Source organism: Cervus elaphus, chromosome 21 (assembly GCF_910594005.1).
Source record: "Cervus elaphus chromosome 21, mCerEla1.1, whole genome shotgun sequence".
NCBI classification, from domain to species: Eukaryota; Metazoa; Chordata; class Mammalia; order Artiodactyla; family Cervidae; genus Cervus; species Cervus elaphus.
The window spans coordinates 60,703,589-60,725,325 of record NC_057835.1 but is presented as its reverse complement, the minus strand read 5'-3'; the positions used below and the strand labels follow the sequence as shown (position 1 = coordinate 60,725,325).

At 37.6% G+C, this 21,737-nt stretch overlaps 1 protein-coding gene across 2 annotated transcripts in view; it reads left to right on the top strand.

The window, feature by feature from the left end:
• Positions 1–21,737, top strand: part of ZFPM2 (zinc finger protein, FOG family member 2) — a 502,740-nt gene that overhangs the window by 181,496 nt on the left and 299,507 nt on the right. The gene's annotated exons all lie outside the window — the stretch shown is intronic.

Below are 21,737 nucleotides of genomic sequence, written 5' to 3'. Positions count from 1 at the left end.
ACCCTCACCTTCTCCCACAGAGTTCAAAAGTCTGTTCTGTACTTCTGTGTCTCTTTTTCTGTTTTGCATATAGGGTTGTCATTACCATCTTTCTAAATTCCATATATATGTGTTAGTATGCTGTAATGTTCTTTATCTTTCTGGCTTACTTCACTCTGTATAACGGGCTCCAGTTTCATCCATCTCATTAGAACTGGTTCAAATGAATTCTTTTTAACGGCTGAGTAATATTGCATGGTGTATATGTACCACAGCTTCCTTATCCATTCATCTGCTGATGGGCATCTAGGTTGCTTCCATGTCCTGGCTATTATAAACAGTGCTGCGATGAACATTGGGGTGCAGGTGTCTCTTTCAGATCTGGTTTCCTCAGTGTGTATGCCCAGAAGTGGGATTGCTGGGTCATATGGCAGTTCTATTTCCAGTTTTTTAAGAAATCTCCACACTGTTCTCCATAGCGGCTGTACTAGTTTGCATTCCCACCAACAGTGTAAGAGGGTTCCCTTTTCTCCACACCCTCTCCAGCATTTATTGCTTGTAGACTTTTGGATAGCAGCCATCCTGACTGGCGTGTAATGGTACCTCATTGTGGTTTTGATTTGCATTTCTCTGATAATGAGTGATGTTGAGCATCTTTTCATGTGTTTGTTAGCCATCTGTATGTCTTCTTTGGAGAAATGTCTGTTTAGTTCTTTGGCCCATTTTTTTTTTTTTTTTTTGTTTTGCCATTGAGTTTTTTTTTTTTTTTTTTTAAATTTTTTTATTAGTTGGAGGCTAATTGCTTCACAACATTTCAGTGGGTTTTTTCATACATTGATATGAATCAGCCATAGATTTACACTTATTCCCCATCCCGATCCCCCCTCCCATCTCCCTCTCCACCCGATTCCTCTGGGTCTTCCCAGTGCACCAGGCCGGAGCACTTGTCTCATGCATCCCACCTGGGCTGGTGATCTGTTTCACCATAGATAGTATACATGCTGTTCTTTTGAAACATCCCACCCTCACCTTCTCCCACAGAGTTCAAAAGTCTGTTCTGTATTTCTGTGTCTCTTTTTCTGTTTTGCATATAGGGTTATCATTACCATCTTTCTAAATTCCATATATATGTGTTAGTATGCTGTAATGTTCTTTATCTTTCTGGCTTACTTCACTCTGTATAAGGGGTTCCAGTTTCATCCATCTCATTAGGACTGGTTCAAATGAATTCTTTTTGACGGCTGAGTAAAATTCCATGGTGTATATGTACCACAGCTTCCTTATCCATTCATCTGCTGATGGGCATCTAGGTTGCTTCCATGTCCTGGCTATTATAAACAGTGCTGCGATGAACATTGGGGTGCAGGTGTCTCTTTCAGATCTGGTTTCCTCAGTGTGTATGCCCAGAAGTGGTATTGCTGGGTCATATGGCAGTTCTATTTCCAGTTTTTTAAGGAATCTCCACACTGTTTTCCATAGTGGCTGTACTAGTTTGCATTCCCACCAACAGTGTAAGAGGGTTCCCTTTTCTCCACACCCTCTCCAGCATTTATTGCTTGTAGACTTTTGGATAGCAGCCATCCTGACTGGCGTGTAATGGTACCTCATTGTGGTTTTGATTTGCATTTCTCTGATAATGAGTGATGTTGAGCATCTTTTCATGTGTTTGTTAGCCATCTGTATGTCTTCTTTGGAGAAATGTCTGTTTAGTTCTTTGGCCCATTTTTTGATTGGGTCATTTATTTTTCTGGAATTGAGCTTCAATATATTTTTGTATATTGTATATTTTTGAGATTAATCCTTTGTCTGTTTCTTCATTTGCTATTATTTTCTCCCAATCTGAGGGCTGTCTTTTCACCTTACTTATAGTTTCCTTTGTAGTGCAAAAGCTTTTAAGTTTCATTAGGTCCCATTTGTCTAGTTTTGCTTTTATTTCCAATATTCTGGGAGGTGGGTCATAGAGGATCTTGCTGTGGTTTATGTCGGAGAGTGTTTTGCCTATGTTCTCCTCTAGGAGTTTTATAGTTTACTTTTTGAATGGTTAAAAAAAAACTTACAGAAATTTAAGAGAAAGTGATTGATTGATGTGGATGATCAAGTCTGAGCTTTTAAGGACAATTGTCACTACAAGTTTTGACTTGTAGTGTCCAGCCTTTAGAATTTTCATATTTCCTTTCAAAGTTGTTCAAGTAAGGGCAGTTATTTAGTTGTAGAGTTCAAACAGTGTGAGTTTACTTTTCACTAAACATTGATAATTGAGCTTTAACTTTTTAGCAATAAGATGATTTATATAAGATTTTTTTTAAAAAGCATTCTTTTTTAAATTATTATATAATCTAAATAGAAGTCTTTGTGAAAAGTGGGTAAAAAGATACACAATATTGGGGCAAAGGCTGAAGAAATTAAATTACTTAGCGTAATTTTGTTGCTGTTCATTCAGCTGCGTCTGACTCTTTGCCATCCCCTGGACTACAACATGCCAAACTCCTTGTCTTCCACTATATCCTGGAGCTTGCTCAGATTCATGTCCATTGAGTCAGTGATGCCATCCAACCATCTCATCCTCTGCCGCCTCCTTCTCCTTCACCTTAAATCTTTCCCAGCATCAGCGTATTTCCAGTGAGTTGCTTCTTCATGCCAGGTAGCCAGGGTATTGGAGCTTCAGTTTCAGAATCAGTCCTTTCAATGAAAACTCAGGTTTAAATTCCTTTAGGGTTGATTGGCTTAATATTCTTGCTGTCCAAGGAACTCTCAACAGTCTTCTCCAACATCACAATTCAAAAGCTTCAGTTCTTCAGTACCCGGCCTTCTTTATGGTCCACCTCTCACATCTCTACTTGACTACAGATACAGGAAAAACCATAGATTTGACTATATGAACTTTTGACTATACAGCAGAGTGATGTCCCTTCTTTTTAATATGCTGCCTAGGCTTGTCATAGCTTTCCTTCCAAGAAGCAAGTGTCTTTTAATTTCATGGCTGGAGTCATGGTCTGCAGTAATTTTGGAACACAAGAAAAGAAAATCTGTCACTGCTCCTACTTTTTCCCATCCTATTTGCCATGAAGTGATGGGACTGAATGCCATGATCTTAGTTTTTTAAATGTTTAGTTTCAAGTCGGCTTTTTCACTCTCCTGTCACCCTCAAGAGGCTCTTTAGTCCCTCTTCACTTTTTGCCCTTAGAATGGTATCATCTGCATATCTGAGGTTGTTGATATTTCTCCTGGCAATGTTGATTCCAGCTTGTGATTCATCCAGCTCAGCATTTTGCATGATGTACTCTTCATATTAGTTAAATAAGTAGGGTGACAGTATACAGCCTTGCCAGTTTTGAACTCCTTTCCCAATTTTGAAAGAATCTGTTGTTCCATGTAAGGTTCAAACTGTTGCTGTTTGACCCGCATACAGGTTTTTCAGGAGACAGGTGAGGTGTTCTGGTATTCTCACCTCTAAGAATTTCCCACAGCTGGCTCAGCTGGTAAAGAATCTACCTGCAGTGTTGGAGACCTGAGTTCGATCCCTGGGTTGGGAAGATCCCCTGGAGAAGGGAAAGGCTACCCACTCTAGTATTCTGGTCTGGAGAAAGTCCATGGATTCACAGAGTCAGACACGACTGAGCGACTTTCACAGTTGAGATCCACACAGTCAAAGGCTTTAGAGTAGTCCGTGAAGAAGAAGTAGACTTTTTAATTGTTTTTAACTCCCTTGTTTTCTGTATGATCCAGCTAATGTTGGCAATTTGGTCTCTGGTTCCTCTGGTTTTTCTAAACCCAGCTTGTACATCTGGAAGTTCTCAGTTCACATACTACTGAAGGCTACCATGAAGGATTTTGAGCATAACTTTGATAACATGTGAAATGAGCACAATTGTACAATATTTTGAACATTCTTTGGCATTGTCCTTCTTTGGGATTGGAATGAAAATTGACCTTTTCCAGTCCTGCAACCACTGCTGAGTTTTCCTAATTCGCTGACATATTAAGTGTAGCGCTTTAACAGCATCATCTTTTACGATTTGAAATAGCTTAATTGGAATTCCATCACCTCCACTAGCTGTGTTCATAATAAGGCTTCCTGAGGCCCACTTGACTTCACACTTCAGGATATCTGACTCAAGGTGAGTGACCACAGCATTGTGGTTACCTGGGTCTTTAAGATCTTTTATGTATTGTTCTTCCATGTATTCTTGCCACCTCTTCTGTTAGGTCTTTACCATTTCTGTCCTTTTATCATGCTCATCCTTGCTTGAAATATTTCCTTGATACTTCCAATTTTCTTGAAGAGATATCTAGTCTTTTCCGATTTGTTTTACCTTCCTCTGTTTCTTTGCATTTTTCATTGAAGAAGGCCTTCTTATCTCTCTTCATTAATCTCTGGAGCTCTGCATTCAATTGAGTATATCTTTTCCTTTCTCCATTGTCTTTCACCTCTTTTCTTTCTTCAGCTATTTGTAAAGCTTCCCAAACAACCACATGGCCTTCTTGCATTTCTTTTTCTTTGGGATGGTTTTGGTCGCTGTCTCTATATAGTGTTACTAACCTCCGTCCGTAGTTCACTCTGTCTATAAGGTCTAATCCCTTGACTCTATTCCTCTCCTCTACTTTATAATTGTAAGGGATTTGATATAGGTCATATCTGTTTGGCCTAGAAGTTTCCCCTACTTTCTTCAATTTAAGCCTGAATTTTGAATAAGTAGCTCATGACCTAAGCCACAGTCAGCTCCAGGTCTTCTTTTTACTGACTGTATAGAGCTTCTCCATTTTCAGTTGCAAAGGATGTAATCAGTCTGATTCCAGTATTGACCCTTTGGTGATGTTCATGTGTAGAGACATCTCTTGTGTTGTTGGAAAAGGGTTTGCTATGACCAGCATGTTCTTTTGACAGAACTCTGTTAGCCTTTGCTCTGATTCATTTTGTACTCCAGGGCCAAACTTGCTTATTATTCCAGCTATCTCTCAACTTCCTACTTTTGTGTTCCCCTCCCCTGTGATGAAAAGTGCATCTTTTTTTGGTGTTAGTTCTAGAAGGTCTTCAAAGTCAATTTCAGCTTCTTTGGCATTGGTGGTTGGAGCATAGACTTCGATTACTGTAATGTTGAATAATTTGCCTTTTTTTTCATTTTTGAGATTGCACCCAAGTACTGGTGCAATCTTTTGTCGACTATGAGGGCTACTCCATTTCTTCTAAGGGATTCTTGCACACAGTAGTAGATATAGTAGTCATCTGAGTTGAATTCAACCCCTTCACATCTATTTTAGTTCAGCAATTTCTAAGATGTCAGTGTTCACCCTTGCCATCTCATGCTTGACCATATCCAACTTACCTTGATTCATGGGTCTAACAGTCACGTTCCTGTGCAGTATCGTTCTTTACAGCGTCAGACTTTACTTTCACCACTGGATGCGCCCACAACTGGGTGTCATTTCTGCTTTGGCCCAGTGGCTTCATTCTTTCTGGGGCTATTCATAACTGCCCTTCGCTCTTCCCCAGTAGCATGTTAGGCACCTTCTGACCTTGGATCTCATCTTCTGGTGTCATATCTTTTTGCCTTTTCATACTACTCATGGGGTTCTCACTGCAACAGTATTGGAGTAGATTGCCATCCCCTCCTCAGGTCGGAATTTTTTTGTCAGAACTCTTCACTATAACCTGTCCTTCTTGGGTGCCCCTACATGCCATAGCTCATTGCTTCATTGAGTTACTACTCAAGCCTCTTCGTCATAACAAGGCTGTGATCCATAAAGGGTACTTAGCATAATATTGTACTTAAAAATTGTTTCATATAACTAAATATTAGTAATCATATATATATTCATCTTGGATCATCTCTCCTATCTCCTTAAAGTGTGTAGAGTCTAGTTACATACATTTCTTTGGGTTCTGCTTATTTCCTGAGACATTTTATACGTTGTGAGATGCAGCTTTCCAATGTTTTTGCTGTGAAAAGTTTTTGATTGCTTTAACTATTCTAACTCATTGTGTTTTAAGTGTAAACTGTTTCCTACAGTCTAATACTTTATTTTACTGATTGCAAGCTACCATTTTACTCAGTGAGAATAAACAAGATGTACTCTACATCGAATTTTTTATAAATTGAATCTCCTCTGAATTTTTGCCACCAATTTTATTGACTTTCAGTGTTTCTCTTTTAGGAAAGAGCCATCATATAGCTGTTTAGTATTTCTTAACTTTAATTCTAGCCACCATCTTCTTTATGTGTAATAACTATTAGCAATGCATATTTCAATTAACTTCTCTTCAGTTTATAATTTTGCATTTTATCAGCATAACTATATTATACAATGTTTTTTTCCTGTATCCTTTTGACATTTTTTGGTGATGTTAAACAGGTAAAATTGAGAAAACAATGCTTTTATCCAAAGAATCATATATATTTCTATTGCTATTTTATTTATGCCTTATGCATCTAAGTTTATTACTATGCATAAAATAAATATACATTTTCTTATATGAAGAATGGAAAAGATGACATGCAATAAACATTTAGATAAAAATAGATATTGACAGTAAAATTACATACAAATTAAATGTTCATCTTTAAAGTAAAATGGCTCCTAAAAGAATAGTAAGTGATATATCAGGGAAGAAATAATGGTAGCTTAGAAAATCCTTTTAAGGACAAGCTTTCTCTAGGCAGAACTTGTATTACTCAAGAAAAGGTCAATTTATAATATGATATAGTTAATTATACCCATTTTGAAACCAGAGGATTAGATTAGAGAAGAATATAAATTTTAAATAAATAGGTACAATCAAATGTAAGGATTGAAAGTTTATATTGAAGATATTCAAAGATATTAAAATTTGAAACTGAAACATTACTAATTAATATGTAGGAAACATAAAACGGGCAGGAAAAGGTAGTGACCATCTTTAAAAAAGAAAAAACAAGAAAAAAATGATGCTGGTAATTATAGACCAGTCAGCTTAACTTTGATACCAAGGCTGATACTAGACCAAATCATCGAACAATCAATTTACAATCATCTAGAAGAGCAAAAGTTAGTGGGTAGCAACCAGCATGGTTCTGTGAAGAGCAAATTGTGCCAGGCCAATTTAATTTCCTTCTATGATAGAGTGACAGGCCATGTAGATAAGGGCAAAGTAATAGATGTAATCTATCCGGACTCCAGTAACGCTTTTGATTCCTCTCCACATGACATTCTCATCAACAGGCGAGGAAGATACGGTCTAGACCATACTTTGGTTAGTTGAGTGCACAGTTGTCTGTGGATTTGTACTCCATGGTTGATTATCAGTCATCATCCATAAGGGCCCTCAGACTGGCATACAAGAAAGTTAGTATCATTATTAAGACTAGTTACATTTCCTTTGATGGAGATGGAATTAGACTGGCATAGAGGCACATTAAGCCAAATTCCTTTTATATTAATAAATATAATGATAAAAAGAAAGCCCCCAAATCGTCAGCATCTTATATCTCATGGGCACATCTAAAAGGTCCAGAGAATAAATGACATACAAGAGAAGCTATCAGCTTTATTGATTATTTCAGTCATAACTATTGTTCCAAGTTATGTGAGTGGTGACATCACGTAACTTTCAGTATTCTATAGGCTCCCTGAGAATAAATTATCTTCTTAAACTCAATAGAAACCATACTCAAAGGAAGCAACTAGAAGAGTAGAAGAGGGCTTTTCTATTAAGCTGGAAGGAATGTTGATATTAAAATGACCCAGAAATAGCTGAATAGAGCACCTTTATCATGACCTAGATCATAGATTTGAGAACATTTAGTTTACAGATCATATGATGGTGAGCAGTAAAAAAATAAGTTAGTAACTCTGTAGATAAGAAAAAAATTCCTAAACAATTTTGATATTTTTTGAAAATAGTCTATGGAAAAAAACAAGATAAAGGTCATGGGAATGAAACAGATAAAAGATAGGGGAAAAAAAGACTGGCCTGGCTCTTCACACTGGGAACTAGTTCCAAAATATCAGTGAGCCATACTTAGATATCTGTGAGCAGGGTCATGTGATAATACTTTAATGAATTAATAGGGGAGTGCAGTGAAAGCTAAAAATTCTCAAATTTATTTGTAGAGCAGAAATAATAAAAATGAATGTTTATTAGCACACATTTTGACTGAAGAGTAACATGCACTCTTCAAGGAAGGTATATTTTTATCTGTATAAAGTGCCTCATTTAAAGCTATTTGAGTAGAAAAGGTATGTTGTAGAGGAGAGAAATGTGTTTTTATTAGAACTAATGTTAATGAAGACCTAGGAAAACAATGGCTTTTAAGTGATTCAGGAGTTAACCTGATTCCTTGGTTCACAGCAGATGACTGTTGAAGCCCACTAGTTAACTGCCGTCTATGCTGGGTATTCATCCTGTTTCGTGGCACCATTTGGACCCTGTGATTTTATGAATAACATTCCCCTGCAGATAGTTGATTAGAGCTGCTGTTATTTTAAAAACGTTTGTATTCTGTGGATTCTCAAGAAATAACCAGCAGGGCTTTCTTAGAGATAACTCCCCTAGGATTAAATCCAAGGGAGTGGTTCTTAAACATTTTTCTTCCAGGACTCCCTGAGAGTTTCTGCCAAGATCACTGCCCATTTCATTCCCCTTAATTGCATACAGGAAGACAGAAGAGGATATTATCATCTCGTCTTTATTTAGTCTAGGGGAACACAAGATTGCTCAGTGAATATGGTTGACGGAGAGTTGATAAGCAGGAGCGAGAGCAGAGGAGAAATGGAAGATGTTTGGAGACAGACAGATATTGCCGTCACTGTTAACAGTATGACAAACTTTGGCTCCATTTCCCTCACGTAATTTGCAATTTCCTAGTGATGTGTAGAAAAATTGCATTTCCTAAGTTTAAGAAACTCTTCAAAGAGAAATCACAGAAGTGATGGCACTGGAACTTCAAGAGCCTTCTTCAGTCTGATATGGTTCACCAAAGCAGGGACATAATGCTTTTTAGTGTGACTTTTATGATGTTTTCAGTTCCTGGCCTGAGTCAAAACACTGTTAAGTTAAGCAGATGTTGATATAACATGTATAAACAGGGGTGGTGTGACAATGCAAAGCTAGTGTCTACTTTAGAATCATGGATTTAGCACATGAACTGGTATGTGGCAACCTGGTTCTAGCACCATCTCATAATAATTTCTAAGTAGGAATAGATCTTTCTTATGCTTACTTTAACTCACCTTATTGAATTCTTATCTTTATTAAATTTACTTGCTTACCTAAGGAAGAGAAAAATTAAAAGAGAGCAACTTTGTAGTATCTAATTATATTTCTCATAAAATATCAGAATACTAGTATTTTCTCATGGGGAATTAATTTATAAAAAGTATCAAAAGGAAAAAGGTATTTATAATAATAAACAATTACCAGTGGTTGCCTTAAAGCAAACATTGTTGGCTGTACGTAAAAATGTCAGTCTAATTTGTAATGTGAAGTCATTAATGCCAGACAGTCAAGCACAATAAAAGTGGGTGGGCTTGGAATCACACGGACCTGGGAGGTGTAGATCCTGATTCTTGACCATTGTCTGAATGAGCTCTTTGAGCCTTAGGTTTTTGAACTGTGAAATGAAAGTAATTGTGTTTTCTCTGTAAAGCTGACTGTAGTGAGAATTAAAAGAAGTAATACATTTAAGAGGGAGCAGAGCTCTCACTCACTGCACACCCAGTAGGTCCTCTGTAACTGGCAACTACTACCACTGCTCCTGTTAGTGGAAACACTTCGTTGGTATGAAAAATTACCGACAAAAAAGTGTTTAAGAACTGCAGCTTTCAATCAGGTTGATTTGGGTCTTGTGAAACACGCAAACAGCTGGCACATATTGGAAGGTATGGCCATTTAATTTATATCTCCATTCACTGTATAGATATAAACTCAAAATCATACTTGTCTTAAAGATCTTTAACTTATGGATGAAAATAGCCCCAAACAACAAATGCATATTAGATAATGTCTGAACATACGTTTACTTTTCTGACATTCCAGTGAAGTCAGAAAGATCAAGATATATTAACTTTTGCTGTTTTTTAAATTAATTAATCATTGTCACATTGTTTCAGTAGGTAGGTTTACTCACTAGGTCATGTCCAACTCTTGCGACTCTGTGGACTATAGCCCGCCAGGCTTCTCTGTTTATGGGATTTCCCAGGCAAGAATACTGAAGTGGGTTGCCATTTCTTTCTCCAGGGGATCTTCCCAACCCAGGGATTGAACTCAGGTCTCCTGCATTACATGCAGAATCTTTACCAACTGAGCTACCAGTGAAGCCCATTGTTTCACTAAAAGCCTTATAAGTAAGAAAGATTCCCGTGTCTGTTATGCCTCAAATTTTCTTACTACTGCTTTAAGAAAATTGGAAGAGCTGAACTAATGATTAATCAGAGGTAATCAATGAGATATATATATAGCCAACTTATATACAAAAGGCAATAAAATGTTATACCATAAATCTATTTTATGTCCATTGTATAAAGAAGTTTTAAAGTTTCAAATTCCAATAATAGTAAAATATGACATAAAATGTGTGAAGAATATTTTAGCCTGTGTTTGACAGATATATTTTACCAAGGAAGAACATATTGTAACTCCTTCTTTAACTGAGTGATATTTTTTAAAACATGGATAAATCTGTTTCCAAATCACACACAATGAAGAAGCAAAAAAAAGAAAAAAAAAGTGCTTTCCCCAAAGTCAAGTGTAAAGAAGCCCTGTAAAAATCATGAATAAATGTCACCTCCTCACAGTATTAATAAATGGGGGAAATAAAGCATGTCTCTTATCTTTTTTGGCATAATTTAAGATAGTTTATTATTTTGGAGCAGCAAGCAGAGCACTTGTTAGATATCATCATTTGGTCACAGATTTGTAAATATATCAATTCTGTGCTCAGAGAAGGATTATCCTCAATCTACTCCACTGAAAATAATTACAGACATATTCATAAATGTTTTGAACATGCTACTTTCATCAGCTTTTCACCTGTATTCACTTAGACACAGAGTTTTTTATTAAGGCTTATTTCTCAAGTATTTTATAACAGTCAATTCTAAATTTTGTCCTTGATGAGGTAGAACCTTCTTATTCAGATTTCTAAGAAAAATTAACTGTGATATTAAAAAAGAAAACTGTATTTTTAAAAAAACTGTTTTATAGTAAACATTTTTTTTTCCAGCTCCTGAACCTCTCTCAAAGGTTTCTTGTCTTGGAAATATTTTGTTCGATTGCCTGGAACTTTGAGAAATATCATTAAATAAAATTGTATACTTTTTATTTTATAAAATAAAAGTATTTTATTACTTTTAAGAAACATTGTCAGTAAAAGATTCGTTGAATTAATTTTACTTAAATATTTCAATATAGATGCTAAAGAAAGTATAAAAACACATAAATTGGTATGGTTGAAACAGCTTCCTTTCAGAGGTATATCATAAGAAATAATTTTGGATAAGTTGAGAGATGAGAGCAGAGGAAATCCATGTATGTCAGAAGAAGGCCAAGTTGAAAATTCATCCAAGCAAATGTTTATTAGTATATTTTTAATTCATGATTTTATACTTTTTAACCTAAGAGCTCCTGAATAGTTACCCAAGAGAAAAACACAATATTCCTAAATTAGCTTATACCACATAATCAGAGTTTAAAAAGGATCTTGTGTCTCTGATATGCTCCAGTCCATACAAATCATTGATAACAAGTGACCGACCCCAGACTTGGGGTGAATACCTATCTATCATTAAAGTACCTGGGAGTTTCTTCTTGAGTTCTTTAATCCAAAGATGAGGTAATTAATTGGCATCATGACATGTTGAGAAGGAAAATAGGGATTGATTTTTAAGTTCAGACTTTGCATCTAACCAACCCGTGATTTGGGGCAAGTTGCTTAATCCTATTGAATGTCAATTTATTCATCATAATTTTGTCATAATATTGTGCATCTCAAAGTGGTGCATGTGAAGTTCAAATATGAAAAGTGACAGCACAAGTAAACTGTAAACTGCAGTAAGATGTTCTGTACCGTTGGGCACAATAAAATAGTGAGAGAGTAAAATGTGTTGTATCATAAAACAACCATACTCTGTTTCATTCTCAGTTGGCTTGACCACAGGGTACTGAGATGGTCCAGCCAACAACATGAATGTCTTGTTTGGTTCCGGGTTCAATGGGTTGACTTCTGATTAAGAAGAGACACAAGTAACCCTGCCCACCTCCTCCCACCAACACCACTCTATCTAATCATAAAACTGAATTAGAATGTATTCTTTAGAGTAATTGAAACTGATGAGTAGGTTGGGTTGATTGCAGTCTCTTTGTGATGGTGGAAAATTAAGGATTTCCTTAGATTGAAACAAGGTATAAATAAAATTTATTGGAGAAGAAAAAGTTCTTTGTCTAGGAAGGAAAGAGGGGGGAGTTTCCAAGCTGCTCAGAGTGCCAAGGAACGAAAAGGTCTCCGACTGAGAAGCTGCAGAATTCCAGATGCTTCCAAGAAAATCTTGCACCACCTCATGTTATAGTTTAAGCATTAATCGCGGAGCATTTTGAGAGAGCATCCAGTTTCCCTTGGAGAGTACTTCACTGTTTACAACAGCAACATCACATCTGATAACACGAGAGGTCCTTTTGGCAGCCTCCAGTGCACCAGTCCAACCAGTAACACACAGTTTCCTGGCCGCGTCACTAATTCCTGTTGGAAACTTATCAGCTTCTGTCTCTAGCAGCAGAATCCTGACTGATAAGAGAAGAGGCTCATCTGCTGGTAGTCGACCCTCACCCCCACCCTCCCAGTTTATCAGCTTCTACCCAGTTCATAAATCAGTCTGTGAGATTGTTTTTTTCTTTTTGGTTTGGTTTGGTTTTATCAGAACGTATTTCTCTCATTGTAACAGTTAATACTTTAATAAGAGAACTTAACCAGGGACATTAGGAAGTTAGTTAGAGACATCTTGCAGGCGCCTCCTCCCTTGTCAGTGACAAGGTAAGGTAATCCTATACACAGGCTGCTATTGTGAGCTGAGAAACTGGCCTCCTTCGCTGCCAGAGACCAGATGCACCTCTCTCTATCCTAATCTGTAAACGACTTAAAGGAGCCTTATCTCGGGGCTCTTCGGCTTCATTTCATGCTTGATTTACTTTAATTTGTCTGATAGGGCACAAGGATTTGGAGACGGCCCATCTTTCTGCAGAAAACGTTCAGATTTTTTTTTTTTTCTTTTCCCTGGCATTGTTGTGTTAGGGTTTGGGATTTTTCTCTTTTTTTTTTTTGAAAAAAAATTTTTTTTAAATGTGGAAGAAATCTTGCTCCAGTGCAGCAAGCTGCTTGAGTGTGTTTAGATTTAAGCTACCCCAGCAGAAAAGAGTTTGTGAAGTGGTGTGATTGTGCGATGGGCACCATTTACATTGAAATCACATTATGCGATATATCAGGATTCCTGAAGGGAGCGGTGCAGTAGAGCGCTGGGCCCACAAGATACTTTGAAAGGCCTATATATAGCAGCAACAATTGATAGGAGATTTTACAGGAGGCTTTATAAATATGTAAATAGGTGCTATCTGATTGGGTTCTGTGGCTACACATCTGTACCTCAAAGGAAGCAGAGCTGTGAGAACTACCAGGAAAGCACTAGTTTGCATTCTCAGGGAGTCTGAGAAATAGAAATGTTTCCCGGGTTGACAGCAGGTCAGGGTGGGGACTCTTTGCATACCTTGGAGGGGAAGCTTCTATGCCAAGGAAGGGATTCTGTCCTTCTTCCGGAAAGGGAGACTCTCCTCTCCCAGAGTTTGCATTTGTTTTATAATGGCTCAGATCGGTAGCTGTTGACCTTTCACCCTTCTTGTTATTTCTTTAAATTGTTCATGCGATATGGTGCCTGGGGGAATTGCTCTTACGTTTTTTGCATTTTAAAAAATGTACTTCCAGTGACCCAAGGGAAAGAAAATAAAGTCTTTGGTACATTGATCCCTTGATTAGTTATTTCCTAAATGAAAATGGAAATACTATTAAAGCAGTAATAATGTTCCATCTTAATAGTTGAGGAGTCAATAAATGGCTCCCATGTGCTTCATTAAGGATCTTAATGAAGCCATTTTTGATGGCTGAACTTTACATTATCCTTTTTTTTTTTTTGTTCTTTTCTCTCTTTTTATTTTTTTAAACTAGAAGTCATTTAAGGAAGAGAAGTAGTAGGTATGAAACATTTTCTTTATATTGAGATGGTTACCAATGATAAAATAAAATTAATGGTAATTGGTGGGGCAGATTGTTATGCAGAAGATAAAGCACAAGGATTACTCTTCATGTAGTACATATATAAAATAAAATGGGCGTGTTTGATCAATAGCACATTCATACAATTAGCAGATATGTTCCCTGGCTAGTCTGTGTTCTTTTATTATGTGATCATTCAGACATGGGATACAGTGATCTGGCAAGCTTCCATCCAGTCCCAGAGCAGTAACTGAGATCAGCCAGTCCTACTTCAACTTCCACAGCTTTCTCTACTATTCAAATACTGAGCTGTTGTTACCCCTTATGCAATCTTATGCCTCTCTTTCCTTTGCCACAGAAGAAGCTATGATTGCAGTCTTCTGAATCTAAATAAGCGGCCTTGGAGAACATTGGAGAGCTAAGTCTCCTCTCCCCTCTATGTGGGTATAGACATAAAGTGATTTTCATCACTTTACTTTCATGAATACAGTAAAAATAAAAACATCTTTATTAATTGGGGAACGTTACTTGTGGGTAGGTTAGTTGAGCTCTTCTGGCACTTCCCACAAGGAACTGTGTGTATTTTTTGTTTCCAAGATATTGCTTCACTTTGAATCTAATCTTACTTTATCTTGTATTAATACATGACTCTCTAACAGAGGATGAGATTGTTGGATGGCATCACCAACGTGATGGACATGAGTTTGAATAGGCTCCGGAAGTTGGTGATAGACAGAGAATCCTGGCGTGCTGCAGTCCATGGGGTAGCAAAGAGTCGGACACGACTGAACGACTGAACCGAACTGACCGACTCTAATGAAGTGGTGGCAAACGCTATTTAGTCAGGAAATAAATAAATTATGGATAAAGATATACAAAAGGTATTTTCTCTTTCCACTTCTGATCTCCCTATATACTCCACCCTCAATGAAGGCCTCTAGGTATCATGACATGATGTTCAGTTCAGTTCAGTAGCTCAGTTGTGTCTATTTCTTTGCGACCCCATGGATTGTAGCACACCAGGCCTCCCTGTCCATCACCAAACTCCTGGAGTTTACTCAAACTCATGCCCATTGAGTCGGTGATGCCATCTAACCATCTCATTCCCTGTCATCCCCTTCTCCCCCTGCCTTCAATCTTTCCCAGCATCAGGGTCTTTTCAAATGAGTCAGTCTTTGCATCAGGTGGCCAGAGTATTGGAGTTTCAGCTTCAGCATTAGTCCTTCCAGCAAATATTCAGGACTGATTTCCCTTAGGATGGACTGGTTGGATCTCAATGGCTGTCCAAGAGACTCTCAAGAGTCTTCTCCAATACCACAGTTCAAAAGCATCAATTCTTCAGCACTCAGCTTTCTTTTTAGTCCAACTCTCACATTCATGCATGATTACTAGAAAAACCATAACTTCGACTAGATGGACCTTTGTTGGCAAGGTAATGTCCCTGCTTTTTAATATGCTATCTAGGTTGGTCATAACTTTTCTTCCAAGGAGCAAGCGTCTTTTAATTTCATGGCTGCAGTCACCATCTCCAGTGATTTTGGAGCCCAAAAATATAAAGTCAGCCACTGTTTCCACTGTTTCCCCATCTATCTGCCATGAAGTGATGGGACCAGATGCCATGATGTTAGTTTTCTGAATGTTGAGTTTTAAGCCAACTTTTTCACTCTCCTCTTTCACTTTCATCAAGAGGCTCTTTAGTTCTTCACTTTCTGCCATAAGGGTGGTGTCATCTGCATATCTGAGGTTATTGATATTTCTCTCCAGCAATCTTGATCCAGACATGATGCAGGTGATTGGAATTTCTCTCTCTGACATTTTTGCAGAGAGGTTGCAGAATAACTCATTATTAACTTATTAACAATAAAACATTGGCTTATTCAAGTCATTAACTGTCTAAAGAACCCTTTCCAGTGACAGTATAATAGTCAAGTTTCCAATTAGGAAGAACTGGATTGCAGAGTCAGGCACTGGGTTGAGGATTTTCAGGGGCTGAATTGATATTCTGATGCCTCAAGAATGTCCAGCTTCATATGCTCTACAAGTAGGTCTAAAAAGATGGAAGATGTAGAAGGTCTCAAAATATGTTCACTGCCTAAGAAATTTTACCCTTCTCCTCAGAATTTGTCTACTAGGTTCAGTGTGCTTACATGTCTGCAGTCAGCCCCATTGGTGGTTGCTTGGTGTTTGAGACAGCAGGGCTGTGGCAATGCAGAACCCCTTAATGAAAGCTCACAGGAGCACTCAGGAATGCTCAGTCAGTGCCAGGACCAACCACTGAGTCTGCTCCCAGAGCAAGAATGGTCTTCAGAACTGGTGAGTCGTGCCCAGATGGGCCTGGGAGGAGCAGGCTGTCGGCGTTCCCGGCTTCTCCACTGATGGCCTCTCTCCACTTAGAGGGCTTCCCTTGTGGCTCAGCTGGTAAGGAATCCTCCTGTAATGCAGGAGACCTGGGTTCAATCCCTGGGTTGGTAAGATCCCCTGCAGAAGGGAAAGGCCACCCACTCCAGTAGTCTGGCCTGGAGAAGTGCATGGACTGTATAGTCCATAGGGTTGCAAAGAGTCAGATCTGACTCAGCGACTTTCATTTTCACTTTTCACCACTTAGGAACTTTGACTTTCACTGGCTTTCACGCTGAAAGATCCTGAGATTCCCATCTTTCATTCACGTTCTCATTTACAAACGCATTTTCTCCCAAGAAAGATTCTAATAAACCTGTCCTCTGTGCTGTGCTTGGTCGCTTAGCCATGTCCGACTCTTTGTGACCTCAGGGACTGTAGCCTACCAGGCTCCTCTGTCCATGGTGATTCTCCAGACAAGATTACTGGAGTGGGTTGCCATGCCGTCCTCTGGGGAATCTTTCCAACTCAGCGATCAAACCCAGGTCTCCCCACCAGGGAAGCCTAAAGATACTGGAGTAGGTAACCTCTCCCTTCTCCATCTTCCTGACCCAGGAATCAAATTGGGGGAACCTATTCACTAAGAGGTAAATAACTGATGAAGTGTAAGTTGCTACCTCTTTTGGTCCCATTTGCATTATATAGGTATCAAGACTAAATTCCAACCACCCCCCTCAAAAAAAAAAAAAAAATCAGTTTCTGTGGTAGGGAGATGGGTAAGTATTTCTCAGTTTTCTATCTAGAAAGTGATTGTCAAAGCCATCCCAAATTATGGCGTGATTGTCATGAGCCTCTGTTTTACTTAGATTCTAGGGAATGCTGCTACTTAAGTGGACAGTAGGATTTGATTTAGATGCCCTCTGAACTCTTCACTCCGTTCATCTGATACCAGTGTTTTTGGAATTTTAGTGGGTGAGTTATTTCAGTGGATAAGAGTTTAGTACTGAAAGGTCAAATAATCCAGTTTAAGCTAATAATTTCCTTAGAGGAAAAAGCCTTTCTTTTAAGGTCACAAAATTATAACCTGAACCATTAGCTACAAGTGTTACATGCTCTTCCTTATGGAAATCACTTGAACTGTACAGATCAAATCAGTAATCCAAAACCAGCAAACCTATGCTAGTGGCACTCAAGAGTGAAATCTGTGCACAAAAGGCCATACATATTATATGCTTGAAATGACCTTAAGATATTGAGAGCTCAGTAGTAGCCTAAATTATTGGGCTGTTTTGGAAAATTATCACATTTACGTATCTTACACTGAGGAGCATGGGTGTTGAAATCAGAAAGTCATGCGTAAAAATTTCAGCTTTGACCCTGGTTGACCTAAGGTCTCATTTCCTCTTCTACAAAATGGGAATAATACTAAGTACCTGACAGACTGAATTGCAGTATTGTTTTGTAAAACATTAAGTGCCGTGTTTGACACATGGAAAACAGTCTATGTATAGTAGTAATAATGAAAAAAATCAGATTTTTGCATTTTATATCACTGATTGTTTATTTCCACATAAAATCAGTAGTCAGTCATGTGTTGTAAATTTTCCCTTTACTCTGGCTTTTAAGTCGTCTTTGATAAATGGTGAGACTCCAGAAACTTTATTTATGTTAAAAGGTGGATGTGTTTTTAAAAGTGTTGCAAAGAGAAAAATATACCCTTAAATTTTTGAATGATTTAATATGCATTATTAACTTTATAAATGTCAGGGAAGTATATTGTTTGTTTTTCTGTAAATTAATTGGTCAAATAACCATATCTTTGATATAAGGCAGTAAAGCCAAAAGAGGAAAATTTTATTTATTTTAAAATGGCAGTATGTTGCTCTTACCGTAAGAATTTTAATAGGGAAGGTGGTATTGGGAGATTTTTATATCAGCCTACATATCATATGCCAATATATATGTATATATGTGTGTGTATGTGTGTGTTCATTGTAATATTTTTCTTTCTTGTATTTTTAAAATATAGAAATAGCTTGTTTCCCTTTTTTAAATCATGGCTTTGTGAATCTCTATAAGGTTACTATTGTCCTAATTGCAAGTCTGCTTTCCCGATGAGAGAGTTTCAGGAAGCTTTTGTGTTTTCCATTGTGAAACAGAAACTAACATGCAAAACAGCTGGTAAATAAGAAAGAGACCCTACTGGTAACAGAACAGGTGAGTCAGATTGGTAAATTACATTTTTCTTCAGATTGGACATAATTTCCTTTCCTAGATATTGCTCAAGGCCCTTTATGAATTCCAGCTTCTGTCTTTTCTTATATTTATGGATTCACTAAAATCCTCAGGTAGCGAAATACCTGCTCTCATGAATCATTTGCAGATAATAGTGGTTCAGACACTCTCTGTCCAAATTGATAATGGGTATCTGATCCAAAGCGATGCCTATTTTTTAAGGTCTATATAAGGAGTTCATGGGGGAAAAAAATCCCTTTTCCTCTGATCTCATGTTCATTATCACATCCAATAGTTAGTATCCTAAATGTAGAAACGTAGAATAAGGGAAACTAGAACTACTCTATTGTTCAAGTCTCCAAATTGCTCTGTAAAAAGCACATCTATTCCAGACAGAATTCCTTTATACACTGTGCTGTTTAGCACTTTTAGGAAAAATGGAGGCTATGTTTACATTTCTCCTTCCTATCTGCATCCTTCCTCAAGTATTGAAATCATTATTTATGAAATTGTATTTTTAAAGTTGTTTTCACTTACAAGAGATTTCATACAGGCTTTACAAAAACATTGAATTTATTTGTAATATTTAGTATATTTTAAAAAGAGCTAATATTCTGCTTTATTAATGTGTAGATTGACTTATTTGAATTGTTTCCTTAGGGTCAAATAAATAATTCCTTTCCAAGAGTAATGATACTGTAATTGCTAGCTCTCAGCGTATATGAGCATGAGTCACATTGGGAAATAGTGAAATATGTAGATTTCTAGATTACACCCACAAAGACTTCCAATAAATTGGTCTAGAGTGGAGATTTCAGAGAGATAGACAGACAGATGAAAGCCGGATAGTTGTGATGCAGATAGCACTTAGATAAACACTGAAGTCCAAGAGACACCATTGACTTTCTGACAGAGATTGTGTGCTGATGAATTACAGTTTGTGATTTCCGTTTGCAGCCTACATGTATCGGGCATCAGTCCATGCATAGTCTCACTAAGTAGACGCCTAGGGTGTACTGCAGCTGTGGACAATGTGAATTCCTCACAATCTCCAGCCTCTTCTTCAGCTCTCTTGATTGTTGTGGGAATCTGTGACCATCACATTTCCTTGCTACCCATGACATGTTATTCTTGCTAACAGAAGTACACTCTTCTGTTCCCCCTTTTCTGAGCCTCAGCTCAACTACCGCCTCTACCTGGAAAGCTCTCCTGACCTCCCTAAGGGTCTCTGTTTTTAGAGTATTCATCCTACCATGTGCTCTTCTGTCTAGCATTTGTCACAATTGCAATTCATGTGTGATGTTTGAGCGTTGCTTGCCTTTCTCAGTAGACTCAAAGCTCAATAAGACACAGACTAGGACTGACTTCTTGTTTGTTTGTTTCTGGTTGTATCTCCAGAGCTTAACAAGGCCCTGCACATAGTAGGCTCTTAGTCAGTTTTGGTGTGAATAAATACGTTGAAGTAACCCTTAATCTCACAGTCTAAGATACCTAAATTAGTTAAGATGAGGAATTATGTGAATGGGTATTTGAAGGACTAGGGGTACCATTAGCATCTTCGGTAACTCAGGAAACTGGAAAGCCTTGAAGGTAAGTGCTGAGATGGGAGAGGACATTCACTAAACAGTATCCCTATTTAAGACTGTGGAACTCTGTTAGTGCTAAATGTATATAACTGTTGATTAAATAGAAAGATATGTAGTTAAGGTTAGAAGTTTTGATACACATTCAGTTTTTTCTCATGTAAATCTTGGTTGTGGTATTAGAAATGCTTAACTCTGATGGCACTGTCCATCTTCTCTTCAGAAGGCGATGGGACATGTATAAAGAGGAGGATCAAGCATTATGTTGTATGCACCAGGCACTGTGTATATGCTTTGCTTGTAATTTTCCACTTGGTCTTCACAACCATCCTATGAGTAGCAAGGAGTAAGACCAAGAGCTCCAGGGAACAACCATTGACTCAAAGTCATACCTAGTTTGTTTAGTCAATATTTTGTTTTAGATTCTTAAGCTAAGATCCTCAGTCCCTACTCTTTTATTCTTGTATTTCTTATTATTTAGAAAATGTTTGTAACAAATAGAAAGCCTAATATGAATACTATAGAGAAAGGACAGGTTGATGTGACTGAAAATGCCAAAAGATCATGATACCTCTAGGGTACAGGCACTAGTTCTTTGTTAATCTTCTGGTTCTGCCCTGTTTAGGGTTTCAGCTGTATTCTTAGATCAGTCTTCCTCATGGCAGCAAAGCTGTCTGGCCCTTTACACACACACTACACAGACCAGACCTAAGGAGCTCTTCTGTCTAGGCATTTTTTTGAAAGTCCTTGGCATTGATTTTGATTGCTCTGACTTGAATGCTTGTCAACTTCTTGAACCAATCAAAAGGTGTTATGGAGGAGAGAAGGAATAGCCTTAGTCATGTCTCATGAGTTACCCCTTCTGAGACAGGAGGGGATTAGTTTTCTTAAACCACACAAATTATAGGAAGAGAGGGAAGGAATGGATTCTAGGAGGAGAAGCCATGTGTTAGATGGTCTCCTCTTGAAAAGTGTTTAATTAGTGGAAATGTAAGCAATAGTGTAGGATAGATATATTTGGAGACAATTGATATTTGAAAATGATGTTCTTATCTGGATATACTTTTAAACAGCTCTAAAAGATGATCATTAAAGAAAGCAACCACTTGTATTTTTCATTTTTGAAAAGGTTGTTCTTTATCAGTGAGATTGAGCAGCTTTTAAGGAAAAGACCTGTCTGATGGTTCAGGCTATTCTTAAGTTGGGCGTGTATTTGAATATTTATAAAGATAAAACAAATATTTTGCAGCACATGGAATAGTTGTATTTGACTATAGTTGTTTCTCTTTTCTCTCCTTTGACAATAATGTTTGCCACACTGTATGTCTAATACAGTTGTTACAGTATTGACAGATAAAATATTAAATGTTTA